This window comes from Sceloporus undulatus, chromosome 4 (assembly GCF_019175285.1).
Source record: "Sceloporus undulatus isolate JIND9_A2432 ecotype Alabama chromosome 4, SceUnd_v1.1, whole genome shotgun sequence".
NCBI lineage: Eukaryota > Metazoa > Chordata > Lepidosauria > Squamata > Phrynosomatidae > Sceloporus > Sceloporus undulatus.
The window spans coordinates 88065949-88090163 of NC_056525.1; the positions used below are offsets into that span (position 1 = coordinate 88065949).

At 38.4% G+C, this 24215-nt stretch overlaps 1 protein-coding gene across 8 annotated transcripts in view; it reads left to right on the forward strand.

Moving 5' to 3' along the window:
• NFIA (nuclear factor I A) overlaps positions 1-24215 on the forward strand; it is a 599011-nt gene that overhangs the window by 466469 nt on the left and 108327 nt on the right. The window lies entirely within an intron of this gene.

A 24215-nucleotide genomic window follows, 5' to 3' on the forward strand; every position in this document is an offset into this window, starting at 1 on the left:
GTAGGGTCACCCAGGTGACTCTATAGGAGTCCTAGGCAATGCTGAGTTTATTTACTTTAAGACCAGTGAGAGATAGGTGTTATGTCTGAACTAGCGTATGAAAGTCTGCAGAAGCTGAATGAGTCTGCTACAGCTGCAAATGTATTGGTACTATTCATTTCTCTATAAGAATGCATTTGTAGTGTTGAATAATGTCTTCCTGGCATGTCAAGGCTTCCTTATCCCAAAATATTATTCTGAATTAGTTTGGCTTGCCCTCAAAAGGACTGCACACTTCAATTATATTATATTGTAAAATGGCAGTAGTTGGATTCCCCTAAAGGGGGCGGGGGGGGGAGAGAGAAAATCATTTAAGCTATTGTTAACGTGATTTTTTTTCTGCAATGGCTTCTTAATGGCATTTTTGCAAAGGTTGCTTTGTCCATTTAAAATTTTGAAATGGTTGAATGAAATCTTTGTCTATCATGATATTGTTGTGCTGCTGCTGGATTAATTAGTTCATTCTAAGCTCTTTGTCTTTTGATGTCTCTTTATTGATTTATATCACTGGTATATGATCTGCACATAAATATCACCAGAGCTTAGTAAAAGTTGCTTCTGTGGACTACAAGTCCCAATTTTGGACTTTAATTCCCAGAATGAGATCTTTTTCCATGATGGTGGGATTTGTACTCCAAATAAGAAACATTTCCAAGTTCTGCTTATGTGGTGTCCAAAGGTTTTGTAAGTCATTACCAGGTGATATTTCTTCTACCTTTGGTCTCAAGTTTCAAGCTTTCCCCCCTTGCCGTATGAAGCAGCTGGGAAAAGTCATCAGGAAGTTTGTGCTGCTAAGTTACCACTATGCATATAAGATGCAGTTCCTCCTTTCTTTTCTAACTACAAATCTCATGGAGGCTGGGGAACACCTGAGCAGGTTTCTGGATGAAGTATTGGAGCAGAGGAGGTAGAGAACAAGGTGAACATTAATCTATATAAGGTGGGGGTTTTGTGGACTGGTAAGTTGGCAAGTGTGAATGGAATTTTGAAGTTCACTAAAGTTCTACTCCCATGGAAGAACCAGCTATGCATCTTGATTTTAGTTTCTGAGCTCTGCAAAGACATGGGTAATGGAAGGAGCCAGAAGTGTCTTCTACCAACTCAGAGGACATTTGGGGACCAATGTGTGGATAAGTTATATCAAGAACCTTTTCTCCTGGTTAAATTCTGCTTCAGATATCATACTTTGGCCAAAACAGTCAAGTAGAAGAACATGAGAGATATAACTTTCTTAGTGGTGACCTCAAAGTTCTGGAATATACATTCTGGAACTTAGACACTACAATATAGGCTTGTGAGCAAGCATTGAAGACAACTATTCCTATAAGTGTAAATGGCTTGTGTGATTCATAGCCACTTTTCTAATAATAAATGTAATATTTATGTAATCTTACTGCTGTATCTGATAATGTCCTTCTTTTCGTTGATGTGTGAGTATATGACTTTAAATTTAAATTTTTGTTAATTTAAAAATGGGACAAAGGTGTGTTTGATGACAGTAACAGAGCTGGGCAACAAGTGCAGAGCTGGGTGTTCCTTTGCACTCTCCTAATGGCAGATTACTTAGGTGCAAGTGACCATGTTCTCCTGGGGTTTGTTATACTGTGGAAAGGGAAAGCCGAGCATAGTCAGACATGCATTCTAGATTTTAAGAAAGCTGATTTCAGTAAAGATAGGGAAATGCTGGCAGCAATCCCATGGTCAAGAATACTAACAGAGAAGGGGGTTCGTGAAGAATGGAAGTTTCTTAAAAGTGAGATATTGAAGGCACAATTTCAAACAGTTCCAATGAAGAGAAAAAATGGGAGGTGTCTAGAGAAACCAGGATGGATATCTAAGGAACTTTTAAGAGAACTAGGACTCAAAATAGACATATACAAGTAATGGAAAAGGGAGGAAATCACCAAAGAATTCAAAGAAATAGCCAGCTCATATAGAAAGAAAAGCTAAAGCACAAAATGCTTTAGCAAGCTCAGGATTGCTATAAAGGTTAAAAACCTTTTGTTATGTCCATTGCAAAAGGAAAAACAAGGAACTGGTAGGGCCACTGTATGGAGAAGATGGTGAAATCCTAACAGGTAATAGAGAAAAAGCAGAACTATTCAACACCTTTGCCTCAGTCTTCTCTGAAAAGGAGAACAGTGCTCAACCTGGGCAAAAAAAAAAAAAAATAGTGCAACTGCAAATATGGCAGGACGGGAAATACAGAACAAAATAGGTAAAGATGTAGTACAGTAATACTTGGCTACTTTAAATGAATTCAGGGGCCTGAACAGACAAGCCAAAATAAAGCTGCTTTTGGCCAATTTGGCAGTGTGCCATTTAAATGCTGCATGCGTCCTAAGAGGCTGAAAGTCATGCCAAAGTCACGCTCTGGTCCTAAGGACTGGAGCACAGCTTTGGCACAGCTTCTGGCCTCTTAAGATGCAAGTGTCATTTAAACAGCATACCTCCAAAGTGACCCGAAGCAGCTTTAATTTGGTCTGTCTGTTCAGGTCCCAAGTCTTCAGGGCCAGATGCAAGAGTATTAAGAGAACTGTCAGAAGTAATTGATTCTTAGTTAATCAGTGCCTCTGCACAGAGTTGCTCTAAGTTGTAAGATTGTATCTGCTAAAAAATTTAGGATATCCTAACAAATTTTGTGATACACTACTATTAGTAGAATTGTGTATTTTTTATTTCTGTATTCTGTATATTTTGATTCATACCCATTTGATCCATACATTTCGCCCTAGCTAAAGTAAAATTCCAGGCAATTGCACATAAGGAAGAATTTCACTCTATGGCTGTTATTAATATATACAGAGTTTAGAAAGTTACCTTTTTTGGACTGCAACTTCCAGAATCCCCCAGGCAGCTATTTTTTTGTGAATAAATCTGCATGAACTCTGTAATTGCAAGAATCATGCATTGAATATCAGGCTGGACTACATGACTTCCTGTCCCTTGCAATTTAGAATTTGTTTTTTTCTGTAATTTGTAGTTCAGGCATGAAATACTAAGCAAAACACAGCATTAAATCCTTGCTTCTAATACTGTACTCATGAAGACTAACATCCATTTACCTGCACTCCAGTGTGCTTGGGGAGCTCTCAAGTCTAAAAAGGCTGGGGTCTGCCAGAAAAGATGAATTCCCTTTCACCACGGGAAGACCCAGGGAAGTAAAACAAAGCAGAGACGTAGTAAATTTTTCCTACTTTCCAAATACCTCTTGCGGTATCCTCCTTACCATTGCTTTATCTCAGCATTTTTATGGCATAACTCTTGCTAATGGGAAAAGAAGGCAAGATGAGATAATTAGGATACTTGTTAAGAAAAATCAAGCGGCATCAGACTTGAGTTTCCACTCTGATGCAATTCTGTTTTGGATTCATTTTTAAATTAGTATGAACTGTTACACAGGCATAAGTACACCTAAAAGCTTGACTTAAGATTTTGTTTTATTTTAATCTTTGGTACTGAGATGTATTCTGTGAAGCCAAATAATATAAACCATTTCTGTTCTCTCTCTCAGGCCCCATACAGACAGGCCAAAATAAAGCTGCTTTGAGTCACTTTGGAGGTATGCTGTTTAATTGATGCATGCGTATTAAGAGTCCGGAAGTTGCACCAAAGCTGTGCTCCAGTTCTTAGTACTGGATCATGGCATTGGCTTGGCTTCCAGACACTTAGTATGCATGCATCATTTAAACAGCATACCTCCAAAGTGACTCAAAGCAGCTTTATTTTGGCCTGTCTGTATGGGGCCTTAGTCTCTCTCTCTCTTACATGCATTAATTCAGATTTTTGAAGGCTTTTTAAAGGGTGACATATACTTGGGTACTATCTTCTTGTCCTTAGATTAGAGAGTCAGAGGGGGAAGAGAAGATTGAGGAGAAGGGAGAGAGATAATAAAATTGATACATATTTTACCTTAAAATTAACAGGATCCTGTAGCCATCAGTATCATTATATGCCTTTAAACACACAAAACAGTGTCTTATAGTGGTGATTACAATTACAGTCTGCCCTCCATATTAATGGATTCTTTATCCATAGAGTCAAGCATTGATGTCCTGAACATATTCAGAAAAAAAATATAAATTCTAAAAAGGATACCTTGATTTTGCCATTTTATATAAGGGACACCATTTTATTATGCCTTCGTATTTCATAGGATGTGAGTATCCGCAGATCTTGGTAACCAGGGGTGGGGGGTCCTGGAACCAAACCCCAGTGGACACCAAGGACCCATTACTTGATAATCCAACAGAATGATATTATGGGTAAGAGGCCCTTTGATGCTCTCAGTGTTTTGGGGTGCTGCTTTCATTGGCTCAGTACTGCCTGAGCAGTAGGTAAGGAAATGCAGGACTCCAAATGTATCTTGAAGCTAAAGTTTCCTTACACTTGCTATATATACATTAAAAGCTCTTTAATATCAAACAGACTTAAACATCTTGGCATGCAGGAGGGGTCAACCTTTTTAACTGGTGGAAGAAAAATAGTTTTAAGCCCTGTTGGCTCTAATCACAGGGTTCTATAACAAACTTTGGCTCATGGGCTTGACTCCTGGAACTAAGTTACTGATGACAGGTAGGATTCAGATACATGAAAGGATTCAGATTCAGATGTATGAAATGCTTGTCAAATAACATTTGTGTCATATATATTCACAATATTTCATATTGTATGTTATGTATTATTAGGGTCACTGTGAATATTAGTGTGCCCTCCCCATTCCTCTTTGATTAGATTGCTTTATATTCTTCATGAAGTATGAATCCCTTTCCCCTTAGTTTCCACTATGATCTTTTTGCAAACCAAGTATGGGTATTAATAGGTGAATTATCACATAAAATGCATAGAAGAGTAACATGTAAGACAGGAAACTGTTTGTTATGTTAATGATAAGGCCAAGGGAACAGGGAACAAGTCAATCAATAACTGCACTGTTTTCACCATGTGTTTCAAAACACTGAATAAGCCTTTATAGAAGTCAGGGTTTAGGACATGACCCACTGTGACCCATTGCAGTAAAGAGGCTTCTTCCCAGGTACAGCCAGGATCCCTGAACTTCCCTTCTTGGATAACAGTGCACAGCCTGTATTCTGAGCATAGATAATTAATTTATTTCACCAGCTTAAGATACACAGCAGGCATGAATACTGAAAATGGTGGTTCAGATTTCTACAGAAACATTAACTATCCTCCCCCTCCAAAAGGCAGACAATCAATGGACTACAGTATCGAGACTTAAAATATTCATAGCTGACTACCATACCATATAATTATCGAATCTGAGGGTTTCAATGTACTGCTGAGACCCACCAGTGTGATTCCCCAGTCAGATTTCCACTCTAAGACATTTCTTATTCCATAACTATTGTAAAATTAACACACATTAGCAAAAATATATACAATTGTCACAAAGCAAAATCACCAAATATATGATTCTATGATATACATTACTTATCCATATTTTTAGGCCATATTCAGCTTACAAGTAAAAAAAATAATCCATGATTGCAGACTAATGGTAACTGGTAGTGCTGATATACACTTACTGCTAAATATCCTGCAGGTGGCTGACTCATACATTGGATTTTTTTAAAGGAACATGAATATATTGCAAAAAAAACCCTAAATCTCTCAAGATGTAAGACCTAAGAACAGGCTGAATTACATTATAGTTGTTCATTGAATATACAAATAGGAATATACAGTAATGTGAAAAGAACCAGTGTTACAATTGATATTTATATAAAATTACAGACTCATTGGAACCAAAATTATATTGGTATCCTATATTATAAATTTATACTTCCTGCCTCTAAAGCAACAACAGTGCATCGATGCCCCGTATTATAAATATATGATACGTTATTTTACAACAAAACCCAGATAAGTCAAGATGTTCATTCAAACCCACAGGTTTACTTGAGGCTAATTTGTGAATCCAAAATGCCTCCCTTTGCAGAAATTTACTTTGTATTGATCCACTATACAAGGGACCAAAATTAACAGACTCAATAGCAAAAAAATTTAAAGAATCCAGAGAATGACCCAATTGTGAACAATGTTCTATTAACAGGGTGTCTAGATTTCCATTTCTGATTGTACTTTTGTGTTCACTGATTCTAATCCTCAAATGTCTTGTGATAATTCCATAAGTATTGTTACACATCCTTACATCCACTAACTCTACGTAGGTCCAAGACTTAGACTATGGAGCTTATTTTTCATTTCGGTGAAAACACACTGGAGACTTTAGTCTTTAAAATGTACTTCATTTTCAAATATGCAAGCAGATCACGAGTGGATGGAAACAACTACTCCTGCAGCCTTTCCCCCAAGCAGTTATTTGTGTTCTTTCCCAAGGCTACATTCCCAGTTCTAGGTATGCCAGATGGAAACTTTCAGCAGCCTCCTGTGTTCCTCTTTTGGACTGTAGCCTTCAGAATTCCAGCCCAAGAGCCAACCCAGAGCCAATCTTCATCAGAGGATCATATACAACATTGGTTCCCAAATGTGGGTCCTGAGATATTTTTGTATAACAACTTCTAGCCATTCTTTTTAGCATAATCAGCCATGAGGACTCCTGGGAGATGTTGTCCAGTAGCATCCAGGGACCCAAGTCTAGGAAGCACTGGTTTAGAATTATTAAGCAATATGAATGTTCGTTTGTCAGGCCCAGGTCTATAGCAAGCAACCCAAATTCACAGTAGCTCTAGATTGCCACAACCATGGGTGGGCAGATGGTGTTGGACTGTAATCCCTATAGTCCCTCACTATTGGCTATGCTGGATACAACTAATGACAGTTGTAGTTGTCATGGGCCATGAGCTGCAGGATTGGGACCTGGAAGAAGAGTCCGATCAAGAGGCTGAAAAAGGGGCGCAGGTCTTCCAGATATAGAACAGACTGCACTGCTCCCTGTTGCAGGGCAGCCAGCCCTCCCTGCTGAAGAGCTTCAGACAAGACTCACCTGCTGATGAGACAGAAGACACAGATGGGGTCTTAAATCCTCAATCAAGGAGGAGGAACAAAAGGAGCCAACAAAAGATAGGGTTAAGATGCTCAGCCAGGCTAAGGTAGCTCTGATCAGAACCAGCTGGTGTCAGACTATTGACAAGCTGAGTTTGCTTTAAGGAGTTGCTAGAAGGAACTCATCTGTTTCTTGGTCAGCATTTCTGTTACCTGTACCCTGACTCTTGCATTTCCTATTTTGGATTTTCTTGACCCTTGGACCGTGTTGATCTTGATTACAGTTGCCTCCCTGGACTCAGACTGCTTGGCCATTGCTTTTCTCTTAACAGACTCTCACAGGCAAGGATGCTTTCTGTCTGCTTGTGATTAGCTGCCTCTGCCTGCATTATCAGTTGGAGGTTCCCTCCCAGCCAGCCTGTGTGGGTGTTTGGTGAACCAGGACAGTAGTACAGCAACTGAAATACCACATTTGCTCACCCTGACTTGATAAAAATCAGAATCAGAGGTGATCTTGCAATACATTCAGAAAAATTATTAACAAATAAGAATGAGTCACTTTCTTGTTCATTGGCACTGGCAGTGTGGAGATTTTGTTGTTGCTAAACTTCTAGTACCTTTTCAAGAGGAAGCCCATGGGACCTTGGGATCACAATGCATTAGCCTCAGCTGTTGCTATATAAAAGAGGATGACTGTGTTAGTACATTGCAGTTCCCTTTTTTTTACACTCTCAAGTGATTGGCTTCTTATCTAAACTTTCCCTTAAAACATGCCACTGCTATTGGGTATGTCATGAGGACAGCACAAACCTTTTTCTTCTTTTTTAATTTAAAGAAGTAGGTATCAAGCAACAATAAAAGTACACAGCATGTTGAAACAGCAACTCCCCAGCTTATATTTTCTCTATGCGGTTTGTCACAATAAGATCTTTGATTTTTGTGATCAGAATAATCAGATTTTTAAACTAGCCATAATCAGTGTCTTGAGGTGATAATGGACTGGATGAGGAAAAACAAACAGGTTGAATCCAGACAAAATAGAGGTACTTACAGTTGGGGAGCCCACACCAGGTATCAAGTTGCAACCTCCAGTCCTAGATGGGGTCACACTCTCCTCAAAGGACTGTGTTCACAGTCTGGGGGTGCTCCTAGATCCATCACTTCATATGACAAAGCAGGTGAATTTATTGCAGCCTTTAAAGACCAGATTGACTGCTACCTCCTAGAGGGCCTTTTCTGCAATTGCTCCCAGACTATGGAACAAACTTCCAGATGAGATCTGTCAAATTACCAGTTTAGCTTTAAAAAAGCTGTCAAGATGGATCTCTTCCAGCAGGCCTTTCCTAAATAAAAACCACTTGGCCATAGAATGATTGCCCCCTCACTCCATGTGCCACACTGTTCATGTTATGTTCACTATTAATAGATATTTTAATATTTTAATTTTAACTGGATTGTTTAATTCTTTTTAAGGGGGGGTGTTGAGATATAATATTGTATATGGATGTTTTAACTTGTTGTTAGCCGCGTTGATTGTTTTATTATGGAGAAGCGGGATAAAGATAAGAGTTTTATTACTATTATTTTATTGGTGGAAAGTGTATAGAGAAGTCATGTCATAAGTAGAAACAGTCATAATGTTGGAGTGCTCCACCAACTTACAGAAGGTCATGTGCACATACACTACCCTTAATTCGGAGAGAGAGCCACCTCCACACTTGCCTGTTTGCTATTGTTAAGAGTCTGTTAAAACCATTACTAGTAATATTACATATGGGGAATATTCTGTATTTTTTGACTATTTGGAAAGAGGTTATCACAGCTGGCCTTGAATCCCTATGCTGGAAGAAAAGCAGTATATAAGAAAATAATAATAATAATAATAATAACAACAACAACAACAACAACAATCTTTATTTATATACCGCTTTTCCGGTGATCAAAGCTGTGTACAACAATCAAAGCAGTGTACAACAATATAATATAATAATTGTTCCAAAACTCTGTTCTTCTCAAGTCATCTGAGCCCCCAGTTGGGTGGAATAAAGGAATCCTAATTTGACGACAGTCAGTTATTCTCTTTTTGTGTGTGGTGAGCATAGAGCTAAGATTGTACCTGATCACATAGGGGCTGTGCAAACAGCCGCCCCTTTTCCAGCCACTGCCGTCTGGATCTGGCCTTTCCATGGCGTGAAAAGGAATCATAAAAAGCAGCTCTTTTTTGTGTCCTGGAGAGCATATGGTAGCCATGGTGCTGTGTCATGTGTACACAGCACCAGAGGAGCACCATGATGCCATGTGCCATGTGGTGTGGCATGCAGCATCACAGTGCCCTGGGGGCAGAGCCTGGGGGTGCATCATGTAGATGCTATGCCTCGACTCTGCTCCGAGGCCAACTCAAAGTGCTGGTCTGCACAGGTTCATAGTCCTTTAAAATAGGGCTGAGAAACATGGGGCCTTCCAGTTACTGAATAGTCTGAGAATTATGGGAACTGGAGGTCAACAGTAGCTGGAGGTTGTCCATCCCTGCTTTAGAAGTCAGGGCCTGGTAACCTCTATAGCATGGCAAGAAAACAACATACTCATATTAAAATATGGCAAATTCAATAACCTCCAAATAATGATACCTTTATTGGGCCAGCCAAAATGCATAATTACATGCTGCAAGGTTTCAAAGTCACACTGGCTTCTACATCAGGCAAACAGGAGGAAAAATGAAGATGTTAGTCATAGGCCTGCATTATCTGTTTCTGATCTTAGTTCAGGGAGGGCTATCTGCAGGCTGGCACCTCCTCGTTTGGCCATGCGGTCACTGGAAGATTTTCAAAGTCAAGGAAATATAATGTCTATTTGCAATTCAAAGATGATGTTTCCTTGGAATCCATCATGTCCCCTTCCTTTGTGAAGCCACTGGCTCCTATGTAAGTAGAAAACACTGAATTTCTCATGAAGTCTTAATGTTTTGCATCAGGAAAACTTTAGGTGGTGTAGAGGCAAAGCAAGCCAATCAGTCTCAATATTAGAAAAAAGTGCTTTACCCCGTGCACTGGCTCTCTCTTTAGGGTTCCCCTGTGACAGCTAAAATGTGGTATCTTGAAATCCATAAAGCATCTAGGTTAACCGTGTTGGCCATATAGCAAATCCAATAACATCCAAACAATAATATCTTTCTTGGACCAGCCAAAATGCACAGTTACATGTTGCAAGCTTTCCAAGTCATACTGGCTTCTTCATCAGGCAAACAGGAGAGAAAAATTGAAAATGTTAATATAACATCTGCATAAAATATGGCAAGTATCTCTACATCAAAAGTGGGATTCATATGAAATGTGTAGCCCCCCAAAGAGAGTTTCCTTTTTGGCTATCCTATCCCCACCCTAAATTTCCTCCCCCCAAAAATGGCACAAAAGTGAATATTACTCCTCCACAGCCCCCTATACCTAGTTCTAGCTGAAATACCATCCACCATTTGGTTGTGCCATTTACCAAGCTGGAGGTTTGTTTATTTGAACTGGAATTCCTTCTGGCCACTTGATGTTTCACATGGAAGTATTGGCATATCCCCTGAATCATCCTGGACATAGAGAAATACCTCCAGAGCTTGCCAAACCATGCTCTGTAGAGTAAGGGATTTACTTGCATTTTGGACATAGATGGATTTGCGAGAGACTGCAGTTATGGCTGCATCCGCACTGCAGAAATAATCTAGATTGACACCACTTAACTGCCATGGCTCAGTGTATGAAATTCTAGGAATTGTAATTTGTTGTGACACCAGAACAGTCTGATGTCTCATAATACCACACATCAAAAAAATTCCATAGAATTAATCCATGACAGTTAAAGTGGTGTCAAACTGCATTATTTCTGCAGTGCAGATGCAACCAATTTTTGCTGTTACTTAATCCATGGTATTTTTCAGCATAGAGAATCATGCTGTTGGTATCCAAAGTTTGGAAGAAACTATTGTGCTTACTTTTAGTTAATTCTTGTTTAATATCTAAGGTGTAAATAACTTACATTACAATTGTAATACCTTGAGGTATAACTTCACTCCTTTTGCAGTGCAGCTGCATGTGCATTTAACTTTCATTTATGGTTAACAGGGAGGTGAATCCTCACTATTAATGTACTTAAACCACAGTCCAGCAGCTTATAGCATTCTGGTATTACTGTTTTTAATAAAGTAGTTAATCAGTTAGTCGTTAATAAATAGAAGATAATATAGTTAACAGAATAATAAGAAAACAGTTACATTCAATTGTAACGATAGCAGGGACCTTGGAAATAGTGTTTGTAAAAGACATTTTTAGACTATAACTCCACAAATCCCTCAGGCTGGCTGGGAGATTTTGGGAAGCATAGTCCAAAAAGTAACTCTGATTAGTTCTGCTTGAAATGGCAACAGTAACAAATTTTGCGAATTCAGCAGTAATAAGTTAGAAGATTTGTAGCAGGTGGTTAGAGCTTTCCAAGCTCCATTCTTGTTTGCATGAATTTCTTATGCACCACATATTCCAGATTTAAAAGGCATATTCTGCCTTGTGATAGCTTCTTCTGTTTGCTTTTGTGTTCTGGTGGGAGATGCGAAAAGTATTAGTTAGACTGGCTTTACTTAGAAATGATAGGGTCACTATTAAGGTGCAGTGTAACTATGTACTTCCTTTTATATATTGTTAAATTTTGTACAACAAAACTTTTGTAATGTCCATTTAGCTTTAGCCAACAAAAAAAATCTATTAATGAATATGATACTACCCAAAATGTAGCAGGTCAATAGTCCTTAGAACACAGTCAAAAGTTTTCCATTGTAGCCATTAAGTAAAATAATTAAATGGCCTTCATTTGCACTAATAGGCATAGACACAATGGCAGAAAGTCACCATTGGATCAATATGTGTCTCTTTCTTCAGCAATTTATGGAACAGCTGGTGACCGTTGTCTGTGACAATAATCTGTTTCATTGGCATTCTTAATTTACAGCCATTCAGGTTATAGATGGGCAGAATTTCAGAGAATTGTATCTTTTCCTGCTTGGCCAATATAAAATACCTTCATAGGTTTTCCTCAGTCTGTGGGTTCTCCCAGTACTATCCTAATAGTGTGGGGGTTTCTTTTATAGCATGTATCCTCCCTGACAATTTCAAGTCATGTAGATAAAGTTTATGCAGTGGTTCCCTTTTGTCTACTGAGTGATCTGAGCAAAGGGAGTGGCCCTTGCTGCTTAGTCCATAAGCTAACATTAGCTTCTTCCTACCATACAATACCATAGCCTGCCCAAACTCCTTGGAGTGAAGGTTGAAGTAGCTTCTTAGGTAAGTGCTGCAAAAACTTAATTTCTGTCAGGGATAGAGAATTTCAGGCCCTCTTAGAGTCCCAAGCCAGTCCTCTGGGAATCTCCCAGAAGGCCATACACCACGCCATATGAACCCACCACTTGAGGATTTCCTAGCTTTTGTAAAGATCTCCCCCCCCCATATTTTAGTAAATAGAAATGCCTCTTCTAAAGCTATCTGCCTATGTTCTTGCACTAAGAACCTTAAGCCAACGTATGTTGGTATGTCTTGTCCCTCCCTGTAGGCTTTGGCCCCAGGAACATTTCTAAAATTGAATGTGGTTCTCAGCCTGGAACAGGTCTCTCATGCCTGCATTTTAATCTTCCAGGCCTCACCTTTGCATGCATGCAGGAAAGCCAAAGGATTATCTTCAGCACTAACAGTTTTAGAACTTCTCTGGAGTATAACAGGGGTGGAAATCATGTGGCATCCAGATGTTGTTAGATTGCAAGTTCCAGCACCCTTGGACAGTATAGCCAGTGGTGAGAAATGGTGGAACCTGTAATCTAACAACATCTGGAAAGCCAAATGATTTCCATATATAGTGCACAGGGGGTTGCCAAAATTTAATTTTGATAGTATTTTTACCATTGTTTTGTTAGTTTACGTGTTGCTAAATGCTAAATGAGGTTGACTTCTAGAAAAAATTGGAAGCCAAAGCTGGCAACTGGGAAAGTGCTACAGATATAGTATGCTGTAAAAATATCCTTGCAGGGAAGGAAGGGACTTGGTAAGGGAGGAATCATTAATAATCTGGATTTCAGGATAATGGAACAGCAGAAAACAGAAATAAGGGGGAGGGAATTAAATGTACAGTTTCGATGGTCTCAACACAGTAGAAAAAGAAAATGATTCTATTAGTGGAAGAACAGAGTCAGCATTGTGTAGTGGTTTCAGCATTGAACTACAGCAGTATTTGAATCCCACTCCGCCATGGAACGCACTGGGAGACCTTGGGCAAGTCACACAGACGAAGATAAAGGCAAACTCCCTCTGAACAAATCTTGCCAAGAAACCTGTGATAGATTCACCTTTGGATTGCCATGAATAGGAAAGGACTTAAAGGCATACAACAATGACAACAACAACAGTGGAGGGATGATAGGACAATGGTTAAAACTCCCCCCACTATATTTGTTTTGTGACCATTCGCAAAAACATTTACACTGCTTTGATGAAATACAAGACATTTTTGAAAACGTTTTTATGAGGCAATTTATAATCAGTGTTACTAATGTTTTATGTAACTTGATTATTCAGTTTCTTGACATGTGCACACAGTATATCTGGTTGTGTGAATTCTTGCATGCTTGTTTTGCCTTTTTAAAATCTGTATGTATGTGTGTTACCTGGCATATACTATACTTTCCTTTCCGATTCTAATTGTTCTTGACACTTTTGAGTTCTATTGCCACCTTTCACATTTCAAAATTCTCTCCATGGAACATAACACTGAGGTGTCCTCTTTTCATAAACATTTTAACCTACAGCAGCCTTTATGGCTGGGCCAAAGGGATGCCAGTTCTGTAACCTATTCAAACTCAGAATATGAAAGAGACAGGAAAAGTTATTGTTGGTGTCTAAACCTCCACTGTGTAAGTACAAATTTAGCTGAATGCCTATGACCCTTTTTGCTGATGCAGTTTTGTGTCACAGTCACCGCTGCCCTTGTGGGCTCCACACTAGAATGCTGCAATGCAGCTACCCTTGAAAACCATTTGAAAATCTTATGGGCAGAGCTGTATTTAAGTACCTCCTTATATTAAGATAGTAAATTCCTGAAGACGAATTTATCTAATGCCTGAAATAGTTTCTTGCTTGTCCTTTGCTACATTCCCAAAGTTCAGGTTAACAGTCAATATTCTCTCCCACATACGCGTGCCATTTGTTACTGAGTTTTCAGGTTTTAAAGATGTTAGTAATTTTTTGTTGGTAAATAAAATTCGCTCTGAATTGGCACTAAAACAACATGAGGCAGGAGGGAAACACACCAATGATTTGGCTATACAAATCAACTTGCTGTTGTTTCCATGTGTAAGATCACATTATTATAAAGTTAGGACAATGCATATCTCCTATGTCTAAATTTATGTTTCATCAGAAGATGTTTTGGCAGTTGCTTATGATATTTGTATGTGTGTTGAAACATTTTACCGCATCATCTTGAGCCTGCAGACTCTGAGAGGTGACAGTATAGCTATTTTTAAAAATCTGAAGGGATGTAAGGTTGTTTTCTCCAGTTCCAGAAACATGAACCCAGTGGGCTCAAATGGCAAGAAAAGGGATTCTACTTAAACATTAGGAACAACTTTTTTAACTGTAAGAACAGTTTGAAAGTGGAGTAGTTTTCCTTGATGGTAATAGACTCTCCATCTTTGGGGGTCTTTAAATAGAGGTTGGTCGGGCATCCTTCAGAAGTGCTTTAGTTGTGTGTTCCTGCATGGCAGAGAGTTGGACTTTTTCAACTCTAAAGATTTTATGATTCTATGATCAAGACAGCTAACAATCAGAAATATGAAAATTAAACAATACCTTATTAATATAACATCTTATTAATATATCATGCCCCACAATACAAAAGTGAAATAATCAGTGTACGGTATGCATTTTAGAATGTTAACAAACACACCAAAGACCAGGAGCATCACTAGCAGGCATGTTAGCATTCTCTAACTTTGAACCAAGCAAAATTATGAGCAAGACCATGTCTCCTTTAAAACCATATCCATCCTTTTATAGATGGATGTTTTTATGTTTCTCTGTTCTTGATTCTATGCCTGGGGAGTGGAGAGATGTGGTTTGAAAGTTTGGAGACTTCTTTTATTGACTGATGGATGCAGACATCCTTTTGTCATTTGACAATTAGGAGTTTGTCACACGGAATGGATCCCGTGCAGAAATGGGATTTAAAAATCCAGAAAAAAACCCCCACAAAAGTAGGTTGATTTTCAGAAATGTCACACTTAATAAGCAATAACGTGGCATTAACCTGAACAGAAAGTCAACAAAGCTCACTCCTTTCACTTTTGGGATTTTGGCTTGGTTCCAACCTATCTTCAGGACCGCCTCCTTCCATACAGTCCACCTCTGGGAGGAATCTGCTGCAGCCAATAAAAACTCGCCTGACTGCAACCACCCAGAGGACCTTTTCTTCAATTGCTCCCAGATTATGGAATGGCCTGCCAGAGGAGATCCATCATATTACCACCTTAGACAGCTTTAAAAGGGCTGTCAAATGGATCTCTTCCAGCAGGCCTTTCCTGAATAGCTTACCCGGCCACCAACCAACTGAATAGTTGCTTGAATATGCTGTAGCCCTACTCATTGGTTTATTTTTAATGTATGTTTTTAATAGTTAATTGTTTAACTTGATGTTTTAAGGGAGGGTGGGAACTGCTGGGATTTGTATGTACTTTTAATCTGTAAGCTGCCTCAATTGTCATGGACAGAGAGGCGGGATATAAATAAACGTTTTTTTATTTTTAAAAAGGAGCAGGTTTTGTCCACTTTCTGTTCAGGTTAACCCCTGATGTCATCTGAAAATCTACCCACTTTTGTGGGGTTTTTTCCAGTTTAAATTCAATTTCTGCCTGGGATCCATCCCATGTGATAATCTCCTTAGAACAGTCAGAATTCCTTCTTTAATTTCTTCTGGTTTTCTGTTTGCAGTTCTTTACCTTTTACCTTTCAGTTCATAGTTTTGTGGAGGTGAGCAATAAATGTTGAAATACTGTTCTGTTATAGCATCTATTTCTTGGCCTTTATTAAGGTGGAATGTGAGGTTGCTGGAAGATAACTGCAAGCTGCAGTCAAACTTCTTTGAAGAAAGAGCAGAAATATGCGGAATGTGCTGTTCCCACTATAAGATAAGCTAGAGTGTGTTAATCAAATATTTTCATGATATGGAAGCAGTTAAGAAAACAGTTTTTAAAAATACTAATTGCTCTCTTAAGTAAACAGATCTATCATTAGGTTGTCAGGAAGAATGACATTGAGCAGAAACACCCTGCTAATCCCCTGAAGATAAGTATTTAACGTAATTAAGCAGACACTGTCTCTTTTGTTTAATGTAGCATTAATCAGTAGGAAAAGTCCAACTTTACAGAAAAGAGCTTTCCCTGATATGCCTTTATGTTAGAAAGCTTCTTACACTTCTTTTGTGACGATATCATACTTGAAGTAATTGACAGCTACAGTTTTATGGGTTTGCCTGATGAAGTTCATCAGTTGCTTTGTGAAAAGAATTCGTGATTTTCATATTTTTTGCTTTAATATTTGGCTATATGGTGTTACAGCTGTTGTGTTGTTGTTGTTTTAAAGAAATCAACTAAATTTGGCTATGTTTCATGGGATGTATTGATACATATGCAGAATTAAATGCAATATAGCATGTACTGTATTGCATCCTCATTTTTATGCTAGTAGATACAAATGGGACCATGCCTCTTTAAAAAATGGAGTTAGGGCCATGGAGGGGGAAGAGGGGGAACTCTTTCTTCTTGGAGCAATTTCCCAATGTAAAAGTCTCTCTCCCTCAAGCTGAGAAACATGCTCATGGAAGAGTGGAGACATTAGTTTGGACAATTTCCACCATGCTGTGTAGACTTCTTTGCCTCCACGTTTTGCAAATGTGTTCCACAGTATTGGAGGACCCTTTAGAACACCACAGAAGGAGGCAATACATTGGATCTGAAAGGGCTACAAGAATGTATCTACAAATTCTTATATGCAGCTATTAAATAAGAATTTTGCCCCCTATGAAATTTTACTTCATTCCCCAGATTTCTGGAATCACAGAGAGTTAGACTTTGAAAACCATGCACACTTAGAACTTTTACATTTGTTATAGTTGCATTCCCTTGGTAATTTTGCCTGCCCCTTTTCTTTGGATGCCTTAACGTCAACCGAAATTTTAAATTGCTGCAATGTTAGAAATTGTGTGATGTATTTTATGCATTGGAGTTGGCCCAATAAATGTATTACTGCATTTTAAATTTTGGGCTTTGTTGTATCTTGCTAGAATTTTGGGGAATGATTTTTTTTATTGAGGGGAGTAGAATTCTTATTTTGAGATAATGCCTTTATTTGCCCCCACCCCCCTGGTACACCCTTGGAGAACTACTTACTGAAGGGCTACCTTGAATGCAAGTCATAATTTTAAAACCTTGCGCCAACAGCCACAAATAGTTGTACATTTCAGTTGGAAGTGTGGTAACAGGGAGGGTTAATCCCTCCTGCCCTGTTGCTACAATGCGTGTTCCATATCAGCCCCCCCCCCCCCCAGCAGCTGCATTTTGTAAAGGAAATGTAAGATCAAGCAGATTTTCACATTCTAAAACCACACAATTAAAGTCTCAACTAGTTTGACATCTCCCTTACAATGGTTTAGAAGGTTTCGAAAAGAAAGACTTGAGTTAAAAGATGGCATGCAGACTTCATCACAGAACAGGTAGAGGTCAGGTTGGTTTATTTGCTGGGCAGAATGGAATGCAGAGATGAAAAATCAAATGCCTCACTGTAATAAGAGTTTAGGTGAAACTGCTGACTTGCCTAAGCTTTGATTCCACCTGACAGAACCTTTTCTAGTGTTCATTACTTGATTTCACAGTTCAGGCAATTTTAAGAGGCTTAAACATTATATTCTTGTTCTCCTCTATAAAACATTTTGATCACCTTCTAATTTTTGCTTTAAATAAAATTGTTGGGATCAGCTGTGACATACAGTTGCATGTTTAAGCTTTCCCTAAAATCAATATAGCATCATCATTGTACAAGAAACCGGCCAGGTCTTAGAACAATGCATGGTTTCTTTTTATTTTATTCCAGTGTAACAATATCACTTTTATTGAATTATTTCAGCCACTTTTAAGCAATACTACCATTCCTTTGTCACAATATTATATACCCTGGCTGGATCCCTTTGCTGAAGTTGGCCTCTAGGGGGACATGCAACAGGCAAAGTATGCAGAGTGTGCAAGATACAGGGGGACTGAAATGGTTCATCAATGTACACACTTATGTGCTGTAAAAGAACTGCTAAAGTGCTATGAAAAAAGAAAAATAAGTCAAAGTACCAGAGGTTTGAATAACATTGTTCAAGAGAGGCACTGGAGTCAATAAAAATCCATATGAGCAAAGTGGATAAAATGGATCAAGCACAGACGAGCTGAAGCAGAAGCAGGGAATCATATAGTATGTCCTCCCAACAATGCTGATATAGTCAATAAAGTCCATTGTGGGTCAGATCCAAAACTATAGATAACCTGGAAGTAACTAACTAGTGATGGCTCAAGTGATGTCTTCCTAAATGGTGAAGAAGGAATATTACATATTACATGGACCAATTGCTGGCTTATGCTGTACCGGATGCTACTGCCACACGCTGTTCTTGGCTTCTGTGATGATAGTGAGATGAATGACAGGATAATATGGTTTGTGGCATTCAGACAGTTTTAGATACTTTTGAAAAAATAAAAAATAAAGAGTTGCTTTTAAAGATTTAAACATAATATAACTAACTAACTACTTTGGAGGCTCAGAACCATATTTGTAACTTTTGAGAAATTGGAAAGTAAAGAATTACTTTGGCCCTGGACAGATGGGCCCTTTAGCACGTCCTGGCGACATGCTAGGGTTGCCTCGGGGCGCCATTTCCAGATGCCCCTCAACCCTAGGACATCACCAGGATGTCATTGTTGCGCAGCGCTGTATACACAGCATGCATAGCAATGATGTCACTGCTGTGCGCCATCCAGATGAGCGCGCACAGCAGCGACTTGCTCGTGCCGCTGCAAGCAGTTTGTGACAGTGCTAAAAGGAGCCACTTTTCAGCGCTCCTTTATTTTTCGCACAATTTGGTTGCTGCCACACGGCTATGCGGAAAAGAGAGGCGGCTCCTGGCCACCTCTTTTTGGCAGCCTGTACCCCGCCTTTAATTATTTTTTTAAAGTTCACCTGTATCCATACGATCTGCTTAGAACTATGATAGTACCTGTTTATTTGTTAAAAGTAACTTTTTGAGGCCTGAAGTAGTGAGAGTGCAAGCAGGAAGAGCAAATTATACAGATGCAAAACCATGGCAGTCATGGAAATGGATAAGAGCAAGTGCTTTTGAAACTACCTGAGCATTGGAAGCACAAGGTGTGAAAGGAAGCTCAAGGTACAAAAGTCCTTGCCACCAGACACTAATACACAATGAAGCAACCATGCATTAAGCCTTCTTAATAGGCAAATTTTCAATGCTTCAAGGCATTTTAAAACCATTTCTATAATAATGAAGAAATATCTGTCTGTATCTGCCATAGCGCCAACAAATCTAGATACCTGAAACTTGGCGTAGATGCTGAGGAGACCCTGTGGGCATGCATGTTCAGATTAATTATTTTAATTTTCCAAATATCTAAAATCTATCTATAGCCTACAATACCCTGCAAAACCACTATGTTTCATACACCAGACCCCTCAGATGAAAGAAAGCTTATTAGAAGTAAGAGAATGGATTTCTTTCACAACTGAAAATATTGAAATTTGTCAAAAAGGATACACTAGTTGTGGGTGGAGGTCTAGAAGACTAACCTATTTAAACTTTCACTTCTGGCCTCCCTATTGCTAGAACATTATGATCTGGGCTCCCCATTTCTAGAACTGGCACAGGCTTTATAAATACCAGGATGATTAGAAGAAATTTTTTTCTTACAGCCCAACTAGGCAAAACAATGAAGATCTGTGACAATTGAGATCAAAAATATAGTGCTGGAAGAGGAAGGTTTACTGTCATTTTCCTGATGAAAACTGCTAGCAACCTAAGAGGATGGTGTTTTTTTTTTCATCTGGAAGATGATGTAGGGGGAAACATTGAAATTCTTTTACCTCATGCCATGGTTCTAATACATAACTGCAGTTGGCTTAACTGTAAAGAGACCAGAGATCTGATGTTTGATTTCGGCCTTTTTTGTTAGTCTATATCAAATCATTGCAGCTGTATGAAAAAGTCATTTGCTTTACAAGTTTTGTTGGGTCTTCAAAATGGTGGTCACATTCTGCTTTAAATTCTCCTCTTCAGGTGTCTGCTTTTTCATGGACCACTCAACAGTAAGAGAGATGTATGGAGCTTCTCAGCTTTGTTATGTTAGTACATTTTTGAACACTTCTGCATAAAAATCCAAAGATATGTAGGTTAAAAATGATCATTTGGACATTTATTGTGATTCCCAGAATGTTTACAGTAAAAAGCTATGAAAGATACTTGGCTTTCCCCCTCCTTTCTGTGTAATGACACACAAAACCAATGAGATACTGACAAAAATTTTGCATGATATGTATAGTGTAGTATACAGTATGTACTTAAACAGCTTTTTGTAACCTGTAATTTTAGGTCTTTCCATCACATGCCATTTCCAAAGCTACATTCTCAACTTGAGTGGGACTGTAAATACATTTTCACAGATTGTTACATTGTACCATAACCCTGCTACCTCTTGAAAAATAACCTTTCTCCACACAATCACATAATGCCAGCACCCTAAAATAAAATACTAGAGGACACCGAACAACATTCCTTCAGTGAAGGAAGGTGACTGCAAAGATCCATTGCCCCACAAAAATAAAAGAAAGTTACAGAAAAAGCAGAGCAGACAATATTGCCTAATTCCAGTCAGAAAGAATACAGTGATTTCTAAGGTAGATGGAAAGAAAAGGAGAAAAGGAGAGGATAACAGATGAGAAAATAGCTAAAGGATCTGGTAGTTTCCTGTTGGGCTTTCTTTACAACAGATTTGAGTGTCTACTTCAGAAAATGACATAAGCTTTAATGTCAGAGAGGATGGTAATATTGTTAAAACACTTCTGATGTTGCACAGTGCATGAGGCAACACGTCAACATTTGGCACCAGATTTACCACCTTCGTGACTGTAGTCAGCAACTTGTGAGCTGGAGAAACACCTCTCCCTTTCTCAGTGAGCAAAGAGACACTGTAAACCTCTCTCAGAAGAGGCTTTTATTCTTAGAAGAAGTTCCACTGTGTACAATACTATGTACATCGACACCAGGCACACTAGTAGCAAGCCACTCTGAGTAAAATGCTCCTCACTACTCTAGCAAGGGCTCCGTGAGGCTACTAGGCTTTGCCTCTCCCTTTGGTGCCACAAAGGATCCAGCTACCCTCCTGAGGGACTTTTCAGAGTGTAGCATCCTACAGTACTTTACAGCACTTGTTGACTATCTTTTTATGTCACTGCCTGTTTAAATGCCTAATCATTATGGCTCACAGTAACCCTTTTATGCCTGGTTACTATTAAAACCCACATTGTACATTTTCCTTGTGACTCTATATCCCAACAAATATAGTATTGAATTCGAAGGCTTTCATGGCCGACATCCATAGTTTTTTGTGGGGTTTTCAGGCTATGTGGCCATGTTCTATAAGAGTTTATTCCTGATGTTTCACCAGCATCTGTGGCTGGCATCTTTTTGCCAGCCACAGATGCTGGTGGAACGTCAGGAATAAACTCTTATAGAACATGGCTGCATAGCCTATAGTCTTGAATCTTTTGGTTCCCAGAAAATCCAGCAATATAGCATTGTTTCAGTGAAGGAGTTACAGATCCAAGAAGTGGCTAAGGAGAGTATGGGCAAAGCAGGATCAGCCCTATCACTAGATTCAGTGAGGCAGATGCCTCAGGCAGCTGATTTGCAGGATAATGAAAAATGCTATTATTATTATTATTATTATTATTATTAGGGAGAGGAAAAGGCAGTTACTTCATCCTAAGCTACCAAAATACTTTGGGTACGATGCACCTTGCTTTTGGAAGATGGGGTGCCATTTTCTTTTCTGTCTCAGGCAGCAAATGTTTTGGGCCATGTGGTGCAATGGAACAGCTGTTTGAGACCTCTTAAGTCATATCCTTGGTTCAAACCCCTATTTGATGGGGTGTAAAAACAGAGGTATTGCACTGAAACATAACTAGAAACTCGTAATAACATAACTAAATTTGATGGAGATACAAAAAGAACTCAGCCACCTTGGTTGGTTCATGGGCTGGAACAATAATTTGCTCTTTCTTCTGGTTCCTCTGTTTCTGTTCCTAAGAATTCCTAAGTATAGGTAATCCATACCACATGAAATTGACATTAATTTTGTGCCAATTAGATTAGTTTTGAACAATTATGATGTATGTTGAAGTATAATCCATTTATTAATCAAAACATATAACGAATAGCTCCTCATGAGAAATAATTCCAAAAAGATTTATAGAGTACTTATTCTTTTTATACTGAGAGTGTGTTTAAAATGTTGCTGTAACAAATGTTGTAGGCCCAAATAACCTTAAGATTTGCTTGTTTTATCAGTCTGTATTAGTGTGTGTGTGTGTGTGTAATAAAAATTGCAGTGATAATTTTCAATCTATAAAGGTAAATGTTTGAAATAACAGGCAACAGAATCATGTTCACCATTCCTTCATTCACATGCAATTTATGATCCATTTGCTTCGTGTGAAGATAGTGCAAATCTGTCTTTGATCATTGACTTGCAAAAAGTTTTGTGCCTGAGTTGCAATAATAAGTAACAGTTTTGTAAATGGTATTTGAATTTATGATTGTATCTTTTGCTTGTCATGATTTTCCCCATCTGCAAAGCCTCCATAAAACAGTGTATTCTGAATAGCTATGATTTGTTCCTGCTGCTGCATCTAATCTACCCAGCCGAGTACAATATCAGTTGCAAAAATAGCTTTGTGAGATACCCGGAAATTTAAGACTAAAGCATGTCAAGAAAAGGAGCACTCATGTATAATGACATAGGGTTTTAAAGTACTCCAGCATCTTAAGAAATCAAACACTGTTAAAAAATAAAAATACATGTGGGATGCATGATGTGTAAAAGAAAATGATGTTAAGCCAAACTTGTATGTTCAATAAAAAGGCAGCAAGATAGTTTTAAATTGAAAGAACCCCAGCCTTTGATGAATGAAAGACTTTCCATGCCATTCAGCAATACACAGGGACCACAGTAGAGAGGAGCTAATAAGAATGCTCAGAAGCCTTGCACAGGTCTGTGGCAGTTCCAAAATAGAGCTACTAATATCTACCAATTTCATTTGCAAGGAACCGAGGAAATGTCCTAAATAGTCTACGAAAAAAATCCAATATTTGTTTTTCTTGAAGTATCAGATATTCATAACATATGTGCATTGTATGTGTTCAAATGATTCACAATCATTTTTAGAAGAATTATTATGCTTCTGTTCCTGCAACTTCTTTTTTATTGAACTCAGTTGGGTGTGATGATAGTTGTTAACCAGTGTAAGAGCCTGGACAGATAGAGGAAATATTGAGAAATAAAAGTTTATTCAGCATTCTTGCTGCCGAATAAATCAGCATGGCTATAATTCTATGCACACTAACCAGGAAATAAGTCTTGTTGAATACAGTTAATTTTACCTCTGAGGAAGCAAGCATAGGATTGCACTGGAAATGGTGCAGTATACTCTATAATGATATTGTTGATTTGCATTGCAAAATGGGCATTTTTTTAATTTTTATAATCGTAACTTGGTAGATAATAGTGATAATGATATTCTAAGAGCCTAAGAATGAAGCCAAAAATAGGACTGTATGCATAATTCAAAACAACTCTCCACCCCAACTTTATATTACATATGTGTTAGAAAGAACTGCAGCTGCATTACACACCAACAGAGGGTATTAAGGCCCATCTGATAACTGAGATATCTTGCCAAAGCAATAATTAAAACAGCTTTACTTTGGCAAGCTACCATGTTTCTAAAAAATATTCTCTTCCTTTCTCTTTCAACTGTATTTATTTATTTTTTCTGGTGCAAATATGTTTTCTTATGAATTATTTAAAAGCA